Genomic DNA, 12,500 nt, shown 5'->3' with positions numbered 1-12,500 from the left:
GGATGAAATTTGGGCAAGGCGCTCCCTACAGTTTCAGTTTCAGTAGCTCAAGGAGGCGTCACTGCGTTCGGACAAATCCATATACGCTACACCACATCTGCCAAGCAGATGCCTGACCAGCAGTTTCAGTTTCAGTAGCTCAAGGAGGCGTCACTGCGTTCGGACAAAACCATATACGCTACACCACATCTGCCAAGCAGATGCCTGACCAGCAGCGTAACCCAACGCGCTTAGTCAGGCCTTGGAAAAAAAAAAAAAAAAAAAAAAAAAAAAAAAAAAAAAAAACACACACACAACCACACACACACAAAAAAAAAAAAAACAAAAAAAAAAAAACAAAAAAAAAACCGGGGGAATAAATAATAGATAAGCTTGCATAAATAAATAAATAAATAAATAATAATTATAATATAGAAAAAGGTAGTAGTAATAATATTAGTAATACTAATAAAATGATAATAATAAAACATAAATAAATAAATAAATAAGACAACAATGGTGATAAATAAGCAAATAAATGTAAAAAATGAAGACACACATTCACACATACACCCACACATGCATAACAGAAATGCACCAGACATGCAGTTTCACATATATGAAAGCACAGTCAAATACATATAAACGTACATGAGCTCCAACACACACACACACACACGCATTACCGTGCACCTCCTCTACCCCCCTCCTCCACACACTTATTTCTAGTCTAAGTATCGCAGCTTCCACGGCACACACACACACACACAAACACAAACACACACTCACAGAGATGAACACTTACTTGTACAAGCACATATGAAAGCACAGTCAAATACATATAAACGTACATGAGCTCCAACACACACACACACACACACACACACATTACCTTGCACCTCCTCTACCCCCCTCCTCCACACACTCATTTCTAGTCTACGTATCGCAGCTTCCACGGCACACACACACACACACAAACACACACTCACAGAGATGAACACTTACTTGTACAAGCACACACACATACGCCCATATCTCCCACCCCCAACTCCACACACGTACATACAAAGATATATATATATATATATATATATATATATATATATATATATATATATATATATATATATACACGTTCCAATATCCTGTTGCTCCCACAGTGTAGGCATGCATACACTCACATACCTCATCCTCTACCCCACCTCCCCCCGCACTCCCACCTCCCCTCACACACACACACACACACACACGTACACATATCTCTCCTGACACTTGTGTACAGTTTCACTCTCGCGCATTCACAAACGCACTCAAAAGCACACATACACACAAACACACACAGCCGCCACTGACTGGCCGCAAGAGGGATGGGAAAAGATCTCTGACCAGCAGCGTAACCCAACGCGCTTAGTCAGGCCTTGAGAAAAAAAAATCGAATTACAGTCCAGATAGTCGGCACAGCTGCCTCCTCTGCTGTTCTGATGACTGTAGTCGGACAAGTGTGACAATCATACATGCTGGTTGGGGAGACTTTGACTTCAGCACCGGGGACTTCAATATTGGGCAGTTCTCCAGTGTCCTTAAGATGCAGCTGCGCTTGGTGAGCATGTTTAGAAGATACATGAAGGACCTCCACATGCCAAAGATGATTCGGTATGAAGAACTGATCTCGTGCCATCCTCATACAAAGAGCACCATACTGGGTATGCACACACACACACAACAAAAAAATACTCCAAATTGATATTCATCAGTTTTACATTTGACGTCATGGATCATAAGCAATTTTTACACAAAAACCTGCACTTGTTTCATATGACATAATTATATCTTTTATATTTTCCCCCATTGTCCCACTTTGACTAATATGTGTGAACATTTTTCCTCATACTATATTATGTGAACTTTTTTTTTCCAATGCCCCATCTTCAAATCTTTATGTGGACATAGGGTATAAACAATAGTATGGTCAAATACACCACCTGTTTTGTTTCAATAAGCGAGAGATTAGCTTTGTAGTTAGTGCTAGTCTTCGATCTGAAATCAGCAGAGTTGTTTTGTTTTGTTTTTTTTGTTTTTGTTTTTAATATATATATATGTATAGGTCAACCGTCATTGCTGATACCGTTGCTGTTGTTGATTTTAATTCCCGACCTGCCCCCCCCCCCCCACTTCTCCCAACACCTACACCCCCACCAACACCAAAACTACACCCACCACTTCTACTACAACCCACCTAATATCTTTCTTTGTTTATCATTGACATAAAGTGAATTGACTTAAAATCGGAATCACCCAAATCAGATAAGAAATTTGATATTCATCCACACATGTTGCATCAATAATCCACAAAAGACGATCGATTGTATTGTATTGTATTGTATTGTGTTGTGTTGTACTTAATATATTGACTTCATTGGGTTGTATTGTGTCGTATTTATTACACTGTGTTATATTGAATTGTAGTGTATGGTAGTGTATGTATTGCATTCCTTCTGTACAGTGTCATATTGACTTTATTGGGTTGTATTGTACGTGTGTACGTGTGTGTGTGTGTGTGTGTGTGTGTGTGTGTCTGCTCATGTGTGTGTGTGTGTGTGTGTGTGTGTGTGTGTGTGTGAAGATTTTCATGTGATCTCTGATACTTTGCGTTGAAGTTTTTTTTGTTTTGTTTTGTTCGATGTGTCTTGCACGTCCCTGCTGGGGTTTTTTTTGTGGGGGGGGAGGGGGGGGATGGGAGAGCGGGGGGATATCGGGGGCGGGGGGGAGGGTTCAGAGGGGTTGGGGGGGGGGGGTAGCATGGTGAGAAGAAGCTGTCAGAATATCCATTTAACCCTCAGTAAAACATTTCTCGTTAGTATGTGTTTGTGTCTCTGTGACTCTGGTTCTCTCTCTCTCTCCCTCCCTCCCTCTTTTCTCTCCCCCCTCTCTCTCCCACTCCCGCCCCCCCCCTTTCTCTCTTTCTCTCTCTCTATCCCCCTCTCTCATCCTGTGCATATCTTTTTTCATCAACCTTTGCATCAAATTGCTTTCCTCCTTTATACAGGTACCAATAGCGACTGGTATTCAGAGATAATCGGTGTGACGTTCGTGAGTAGAATTAAACTGGACGGTATGAAAATTAAATTGAACAAAAAAAAAGAAAAAAAAGAAAAGAAAAAAAGCTCTGATTACTTTGCTTTTGCCCTTTTGTCACCAGTTACACATTATCTAATAGCCCGAATACAATAAACAGTTCCTCTCTCTCTCTCTCTCTCTCTCTCTCTCTCTCTCTCTCTCTCTCTCTCTCTCTCTCTCTCTCTCTCATTCCTTTACTCTCTTTCTTTCTACATGCGTGCTCGCTTGCTCCCATGTGTGTGTTTGTGTGCGTGCGTGCGTGCGTGTGTGTGTGTGTGTGTGTGTGTGTGTGTGTGTGTGTGTGTGTGTGTGTGTGTGTGTGTGTGTGTATGTGCGAGAATCAACATCTTCAACGTCATGAATGTGCAGCTTAAGGTTGGAGGGGGGTAGGGGATGGTGTGTGTGTGTGTGTGTGTGTGTGTGTGTGTGTGTGTGTGTGTGTGTGTGTGTGTGTGTGTGTGCGTGCGTGTGTGTGTGAGGGCAGAGACGAGAGGAGGGGGGCGGAGGGGGGCGGTGGGGGGTGGGGGGGGGGGGCATTTGGTCTTTTGGAAACCCTACTGACATGACTAAACGAACAAAATGCACATATACATAATTATCTCATTGGCTTGCAATATCCATGAGGGGGCCGTACAGTTTGTATTTTGGGTCTTTCTCCCTGAAGTTAGGTAAACAACTTCGAGTAGGGGGAATCAACTATAATTATCATCATTCCCTGGACGCTTTAGTTCGTCGTTGTGAAAAAGAATGACTGAACCCAACGTTTACAAAACAGCGAAGTGTCAACAGTAAAACTAAAGGCGGGAGGGGTGGGGGAGGAAGGGGGGCTATTTCGACAAACGAACAGGGGGGTTTGTTTCGTTGGACAACAACGAACAGCGCAGAAATTATTTTGCGGATGGGGCATTGTTTCATTCATTAAACAAAATTAATGGACAACAATTTTACGAACGGTGTAACTGATACACCAAATTCTAACAGTCAAAAAATTAAACGAATTGGAGGGATGTATCATTAAATGAATGGGCAACAAATAAAAGGAACAGTGGAAACGTTTCATTAAACAAAATTAGCGTACAATAGAACTGTTTTGATAATACGTTCGCTTACAATAGAACTGTTTTAGTCAACAGACGGACAGTAAGTAAACAAACGGTGGAACTGTTTCATTAGCAACACATTGGCAAAAATATAATGACCGGTTGAAGTGTTTTATTAAAACAAATGAACGTATCAATTTGAGAACCGTTTCATCAAACAAATGGACAAAAATTTAACGAAGATGTGGGCGGTGGCGGGGCAGAACTGTTTCACTGAACGAAGTGGACAACAACAACGTGACGTTGTTAATGGCCGGGGTATAGCTGTTTCATTGAACAAAAAAAACATGGACAACAAATGAACGCAGTGAAAGGCCCAGGACCAACTGTTTCACGGAGCTAACAGACAACAGATAAATGAACTGGGGAACTGTTTCAAACTTTAACATGCTTGAGACAATAGTGCCCCTAATTCAGTTGCTCGACAAGTCTATAATATGCGCGAGATTTGAAAAAAAAAAAAAAAAAAAATCCCGGGCTGTATATCATTCTCTTTCAAAGATCAAAAATAGTCTATCATGAACGTCTAGTATGGACCATGCCACAGCTTTGCCAGAAAGAAAGGCCGCATATAAACTGCGTTGTGTGTTTTCTGCTGTCTCCTGTTCGTTAGCTTTCCTCAAGCTCTTCCAGTTACAGTTGTTTCAGTTTCAAGAAGGTATCAGAGCGTGCAAAGAGATCCGCATACGCTACACCCACATCTGCTGTTAAAGAAAAGAAAAGAAAAGAAACACAGAAAAACCAGCAGCAGATACCTGGCATTCGCATAAACCCTAAGCACCGATCAGGCCCTGGAGTTTACTCCACGTTACCAATGTTTCCAAGTCTACGCTAATTCTTTCGGATGATTCGGAACGCTACGCAAAACTTAGGGCTGTGAAGATCGCTTCGGCAACGCAGCCCTGGCTCACACCACACCGACTGTTCATATCACGTGTTCACAGCGTGATACTGTCGCTGGGTCACACCACTCTGATTGTTCATTTCACGTGTTTACAGCGTGATACTGTCGCTGGATCACACCACTCTGATTGTTCATTTCACGTGTTTACAGCGTGATACTGTCGCTGGGTCAAGCCACTCTGATTGTTCATTTCACGTGTTCACAGCGTGATACTGTCACTGGGTCAAGCCACTCTGATTGTTCATGTCACGTGTTTACAGCGTGATACTGTCGCTGGGTCACGGCACACTGGCTGTTCATGTCACGTGTTCACAGCGTGATACTGTCGCTGGATCACACCACTCTGATTGTTCATGTCACTTGTTTACAGCGTGATGCTGTCACTGAGTCACACCACTCTGATTGTTCATGTCACGTGTTTACAGCGTGATACTGTCGCTGGGTCACGGCACACTGGTTGTTCATGTCACGTGTTTACAGCGTGATACTGTCGCTGGGTCACGGCACACTGGCTGTTCATGTCACGTGTTCACAGCGTGATACTGTCGCTGAGTCACACCACTCTGATTGTTCATTTCACGTGTTCATAGCGTGATACTGTCGCTGGGTCAAGCCACTCTGATTGTTCATGTCACGTGTTCACAGCGTGATACTGTCGCTGGATCACACCACTCTGATTGTTCATTTCACGTGTGCACAGCGTGATACTGTCGCTGGGTCACACCACTCTGATTGTTCATTTCACGTGTTCACAGCGTGATACTGTCGCTGGGTCAAGCCACTCTGATTGTTCATTTCACGTGTTCACAGCGTGATAATGTCGCTGGATCACACCACTCTGATTGTTCATTTCACGTGTGCACAGCGTGATACTGTCGCTGGGTCACACCACTCTGATTGTTCATTTCACGTGTTTACAGCGTGATACTGTCGCTGGGTCACACCACTCTGATTGTTCATTTCACGTGTGCACAGCGTGATACTGTCGCTGGGTCACACCACTCTGATTGTTCATGTCACGTGTTTACAGCGTGATGCTGTCACTGAGTCACACCACTCTGATTGTTCATGTCACGTGTTTACAGCGTGATACTGTCGCTGGGTCACGGCACACTGGCTGTTCATGTCACGTGTTCACAGCGTGATACTGTCGCTGGGTCACGGCACACTGGTTGTTCATGTCACGTGTTTACAGCGTGATACTGTCGGTGGGTCACGGCACACTGGTTGTTCATGTCACGTGTTTACAGCGTGATACTGTCGCTGGGTCACGGCACACTGGCTGTTCATGTCACGTGTTCACAGCGTGATACTGTCGCTGAATCACACCACTCGGATTGTTCATTTCACGTGTTCATAGCGTGATACTGTTGCTGGGTCAAGCCACTCTGATTGTTCATTTCACGTGTTTACACAGCGTGATACTGTCGCTGGGTCACAGCACTTTCCTGTAGACTTTTCCTGCGCTATGAAGTTTTCAGTTTCATTTTCACTTCTTCTTTTCTTTTTTTTAAGTGATACACTGTGCACGGACAAATCCATGTATGCTACACCACATCTGCTAGGCAGATGCATGATTAGCGGCATGACCCAACGCGCTTAACCAGGCCTTGAGTGCATGCATATATATATATATATATATATATATATATATATATATATATATATATATATATATATATGTGTGTGTGTGTGTGTGTGTGTGTGTGTGTGTGTGTGTGTGTATGTGTATGTGTGTGTGTGTGTGTGTGACTTTTATATATATATATATATATATATATATATATATATATATATATATACTTCTTTTTTTTTTAACTCCGTGTGTGTGTGTGTGTGTGTGTGTGTGTGTGTGTGTGTGTGTGTGTGTGTTTTCTTTCTTTCTTTTCTTTAATTTAATGTTTTTTCGCTGTGTGTGTGTGTGTGTGTGTGTGTGTGTGTGTGTGTGTGTGTGTGTGTGCCCCATCAGAGTAGATTTCTTCTTGAGAACGTAGCCAAAGGACAACACTTTTTTTGTTGTTGTTGCCATGGGATTTTGTTTGTTTGTTTTTTTGTTTTTTGTTTTTTACCAGTGCGCAAAGCACCGTGCTGCATAAGGGACCTCGGTTTATCATCTCATCGGAACACCCAGTTTGATTTTCCAGTTCAAACTTAGGTAGAAGAAGAGAAGCCGGCAAGAGCGGGAATCGAACCTTCACCACCACCAAATCACATCACCCCAGGGGACAGCGTCTTGGCAGAGGAGCGTCATATACTTTTGTTCAAAGCCCTACTACGCCTTGTTGGATCCTGTTGTGTTTCGTCACAAAGAATGAGTAGACGACGTAGACGACATCTTTATCTTGTGTTGGAGTGGGTCCTCAAGGTGGGAATTAAGAAGACCTACCCTAGACTTGCAAAAAAGCTTGCACCCCCCACCCCCCCCCCACCCCCGCAAAAAAAAAAAAAAAAAAAAAAAAAATCTAAAATATCACCCACGATGACCATATATCTATAAACAACCAAAATTGGTTTGAAAAGCAGTTTCAACGAAGCAAAACTATGTCACGGAAGAAATGTTTTCTGCAATTTATTTTTTACCCGTTCAGGGAGAAAGTATTTGACACTGATAGCAAAATAAACAGGCGAAAAATGTTGCCATGCATCATACCAGAATATCTGTTCTCGAAAGACTGACTGTTAGAATATTTCTAAGGTGTCTTTTTTATGGTTAGAAAATACAAGTTGCGTATATAAGTGTGTTCGTGTGTGTGTGTGTGTGTGTGTGTGTGTGTGTGCGTGCGTGCGTGCGTGCGTGAGAGAGAGAGAGAGAGAGTGTGTGTGTGTGTGTGTGTGTGTGTGTGTGTGTGTGAATGTGTGTGTGTGTATTTCTGTTTGTCTCTGTGTATGTGTATGTGTGCGCGCGTGTATGTATGTATGCGTGTGTGTATGTGTGTGTGTGTGTGTGTGTGTGTGTGTGTGTGTGTGTGTGTGCATACAAGCACGCCCATGCGTGTGAATTGAATCTGGATTGATATCTATTGATAAAATCATGAACAATGAACTAACAAATCAGACGGTTGTTGTTGTTGTTGGGTTTTTATCAAAATGAAAAGAGAGGAGGTCAAAAACCAAGAGTGAGGTGAGGTGAGGTGAGGTAACAGGTTCATGTGACATCAGAATAAAACAACGACTGTAACAGTAAAGCCACGGGGCTGATCAACGGTGACCTCACACACACATACACACACACACACACACACACACACACACACACACACACACACACACACACACACACACACACAGAGTGACGGGCGCAATAGCCGAGTGGTTAAAGCGTTGGACTGTCAATCTGAGGGTCCCGGGTTCGAATCACGGTGACGGCGCCTGGTGGGTAAAGGGTGGAGATTTTTACGATCTCCCAGGTCAACATATGTACAGACCTGCTAGTGCCTGAACCCCCTTCGTGTGTATATGCAAGCAGAAGATCAAATACACACGTTAAAGATCCTGTAATCCATGTCAGCGTTCGGTGGGTTATGGAAACAAGAACATACCCAGCATGCACACCCCCGAAAACGGAGTATGGCTGCCTTCATGGCGGGGTAAAAACGGTCATACACGTAAAAGCCCACTCGTGTGCATACGAGTGAACGCAGAAGAAGAAGACACACACACACACACACACACAGAGAGAGAGAGAGAGAGAGAGAGAGAGAGAGAGAGAGAGAGAGAGAGAGAGAGAGAGAGAGAGAGAGAGAGAGAAAGTCATTGTTACATTCGTATGATCAATATCAAATTGGGCTCTCTGGTGTTCCCACGGAGGAATAAGGAATTTAACACACTGTTTGGCTGTATTCTGCTTCCGATTTAGATCAGAGCTTGTTCTAAGGTAGATGTATATGTACTTATAATCATATGAGAGGCTGTGATCCTAGCTCTTTTTTTTTTTTTTTTTTTTTTGGAAAGTCAGTGTCGGACTTAAGGTCCAGTTCAGGTTTCAGATCATTTTCTACTGTAGAACTTCTCAAGACAAATTTGGTGCACTGAAGGTTCCTGTGTTCTTCGAGTGGTGGTACCCCAGCCACACTGTACGTTTTAATACATGGTGCATGAACTGGTATACCAAGAGCAAGTTTATATCCTTTGCAGTATATCCTTTGGAGTTTCTTCTACAAATATCAAAAAACCGCAGTTGACCTAATTAAAAGCCATCCAATTGGTCGGTTTTTTCTAATTTGTTTCATCACCCTTCCTTTTTTTTGATGCTGCAGAGGTTCCCCTCTGTTTTATTTAATCCAAAGTAGTGTTTCGTTTTGGGTGATAGCGTCAGATTTACTTGTAGAGCAAAGTTCCCATTATTCTAATTAGTGGAACTGTTCGACCCTAACATGTAATATGTCGTCTTGATTACATTACGAAACCTTAATTTGATGAGAAAGAATGAGAGACAGTGTGAGTGTGTGTGTGAGTGAGTGGGCAGGGGAATGAGGTGGGGGAATTATAATGGGCGTTTGTGTGCATGCATGAATGTATGTAGGGAGAGGGTGGGGGAGACACGTATGTGAGTATGTGTGTGCGTTAGAATATTTTTTGAGATAATGATATTAATGAAATTTGGTAAATTGATTTGTTAAATATGTTCTTTTTAAATCATACCTTCCCTCAAACCAGAATTCCCTTGTGTTGCTCAGTTAATATTTTATTCAAATGGTTGCGAAAATGTCAGTACAACAAACTGTTAATCTGACAATAAATGGTTTCAGCCAGTCAGTCTACAAATATTTGGGGGGCGCTGAAAAATACTCAGTTTATTTGTTTACTTATTGATTGTTTGATATTATCTTGGACTTGTCACTGTTTATGTTTGACTTTTTCCAATCTGTGTCCAAAAGTCCAGTTGGGTTGTTATAACCTTTTTCTTTCTTTCTTTCTTTTCTGTCTTTTTTTTAAAATCTTTTTTTTAACGCCGATATGTTTTAGTGTCGGGAAGTTATTATTTCAGCCAGATTGTTGTTAATGTTGTGAATGCTTTTTCTTTTTTCTTTTTTTTTCATTCATTTCCATCCTCACAATCCCTCTTTTTTTGTGCATAGACATTAAATGAAATTGAACACACACACACACACACACACACACACACACACACACACACACACACACACACACACACACACACTAAAGAGAGAGAGAGAGAGAGAGAGAGAGAGAGAGAGAGAAAAAAAGAGTAAACACAGAGACACACAGAGAGAGAAAACCAGAGACAAAAAGGTAGGCAGTAGAACATGTGACCCTGAATGGTCATGTCACTGCTTTAAGTCGGGACGTCTACATCGTTCGTAATATCCTTTCGCTTTTGTGCTGTAAATTAGCTGATAAAAGAAAAAAACCCATTGTAAATTAGCTGATAAAAGAAAAAAAACTATCAACGAAGGCATATGATATAAGCAATAAATTCAATTGTGGCAGGTCCACTTCCTTTGCGTTAGCTGTGCTTGACTATGTGTGTATACATATATGTGTGTGCATAACTACATGCATGTATATGAATGTGTATTGTGTGCGTGTGTTTGTGTACGTTTGTGCCTGCCTATGTGTGCGTATGGGTTAGGGTAGCTGTTAGATACACATGTATGTTAAAATGTACGTATGCAGTGTGTGTGTGTGTGTGTGTGCGTGTGTGTGTGCGTGTGTGTGTGCGTGTGTGTGTGTAGTCACATTTTGGTGTGTGTATGTAACATTGATGTAATGTTTTATGTTAACAAAAGCGTTTTTGTAAAGCACCTAGAGCAGATTTCTGGATAGTGTGCTATATAAGTATCCATTATTATCATTAAGGCAAAGTAGAAACAAAACCAATGAAAAATCTCTTTCCTCTTTTTCTTTCTTTCTGTCTTTCCACTGCCTTCTCACCCGTTACCGCTCTATAAAGTAAAACCACATTTCTATCTACTTGTCAAATCAGAACGTTTCTTGATCATCACAATCCCGTTATCAAACAAAAGTGATACAATTTATTATACAACATTGTGATGATCTGGCGCTTGGCGTTACGGTTAATTATTAAACAATTCGTCGCGAGGTTTGTCTTATACAATACAGTACTTGCTGTGAATGCGCCCATCTCTCTCTCTCTCTCTCTCTCTCTCTCTCTCTCCCTCTCTCGCTGTGTGCTTGTGTGTGTGTGTGTGTGTGTGTGTGTGTGTGTGTGTCAGTATGTGTGTGTGTGTGTGTGTGTGTGTGTGTGTGTGTGTGTGTATGTCAGTATGTGTGTGTGTGTGTGTGTGTGTGTGTGTGTATGTCAGTATGTGTGTGTGTGTGTGTGTGTGTGTGTGTGTGTGTGTGTGTGTGTATGTGTGTGTGTGTGTGTATGTCAGTATGTGTGTGTGTGTGTGTGTGTGTGTGTGTGTGTGTGTGTGTGTGGGTGGGTGGGTGTTGTTGCCTCCCTGTCCTAGCCTAGTATCTCCCTCTCTCTTGCTCTCTCACTCTCTGTCTCTCGTTTTGCTCCCCCCCCTTCTCTCTCTCTCTCTCTCTCTCTCTCTCTCTCTCTTTTCATCTCCCTCTCTCTCTCTTTCTCTCTGATTCTCTCTCTCTCCCTCCCTCCACCCCCCCCCCCCCCTCCACTCTTTCGTTCTATAAATCGCGCAAAAATACACACACAAAAAAAAAATCTGCGTTTTAAAGTCAAACAAACCAGAACTCGAAGATAAAACACAACAACAACAACAAACAGAAGATAAATTTTCCTAGTTTCCCTCTTTGCCTTGAATTGAGTCCCCCCCCCCCCCCCCCCCCCCCCCCCCCACCTCCCTCCACCCCCACCCCACTCCCCCTCCACACTTTTTTTTGTTTTTTTCTCTTGAGGTATATCCTTTCTGATCGCTGAAGCCACGTGGCCAGCCCACAACACAACAACAACACCAAAACGTATTTCATAGACAATCATACATCAATAGAAACATGATCAATAGTTGTAACAAAGCAGTAGTGACATACATTTGGGGTTTTGGGGTTGTTGTTGTTTTTTGTTTTTTGTTTTGTTTTTTTTAGATCGTTTGCAGTTAATGAGGGTCGCAGCCAAATCATTGCGCCCAGTGCAAGACGAGATTCAATGATTGGTCATATATTGACTGACCACACAATGAGCACTTGTTCAACTGAAAATGATTCTTCCTGTGTTTGAAAAAAAACAAAAAAAAGCAACAACAAAAAAAAAAACAAAACAATAACAAAAAACATCATCAAAGTCTGTAACACTGTGTAAAAATCGCTCCACACTTCTGTTGTATTATTCAGTTACAAAAAAACGGAAAAAAACAAACAAACAAAAAACAAAAACAAAAAAAAAAAAAACGAATAAATGAACAGATCATAACAACTAACTAAAATACCGTAAACTAAATCAGAGAAGAAAAAAA

Source organism: Babylonia areolata, chromosome 5 (assembly GCF_041734735.1).
Source record: "Babylonia areolata isolate BAREFJ2019XMU chromosome 5, ASM4173473v1, whole genome shotgun sequence".
Classification (NCBI taxonomy): domain Eukaryota; kingdom Metazoa; phylum Mollusca; class Gastropoda; order Neogastropoda; family Buccinidae; genus Babylonia; species Babylonia areolata.
The sequence above is the reverse complement of the archived record's forward strand: the minus strand, read 5'-3'. Positions refer to the sequence as shown.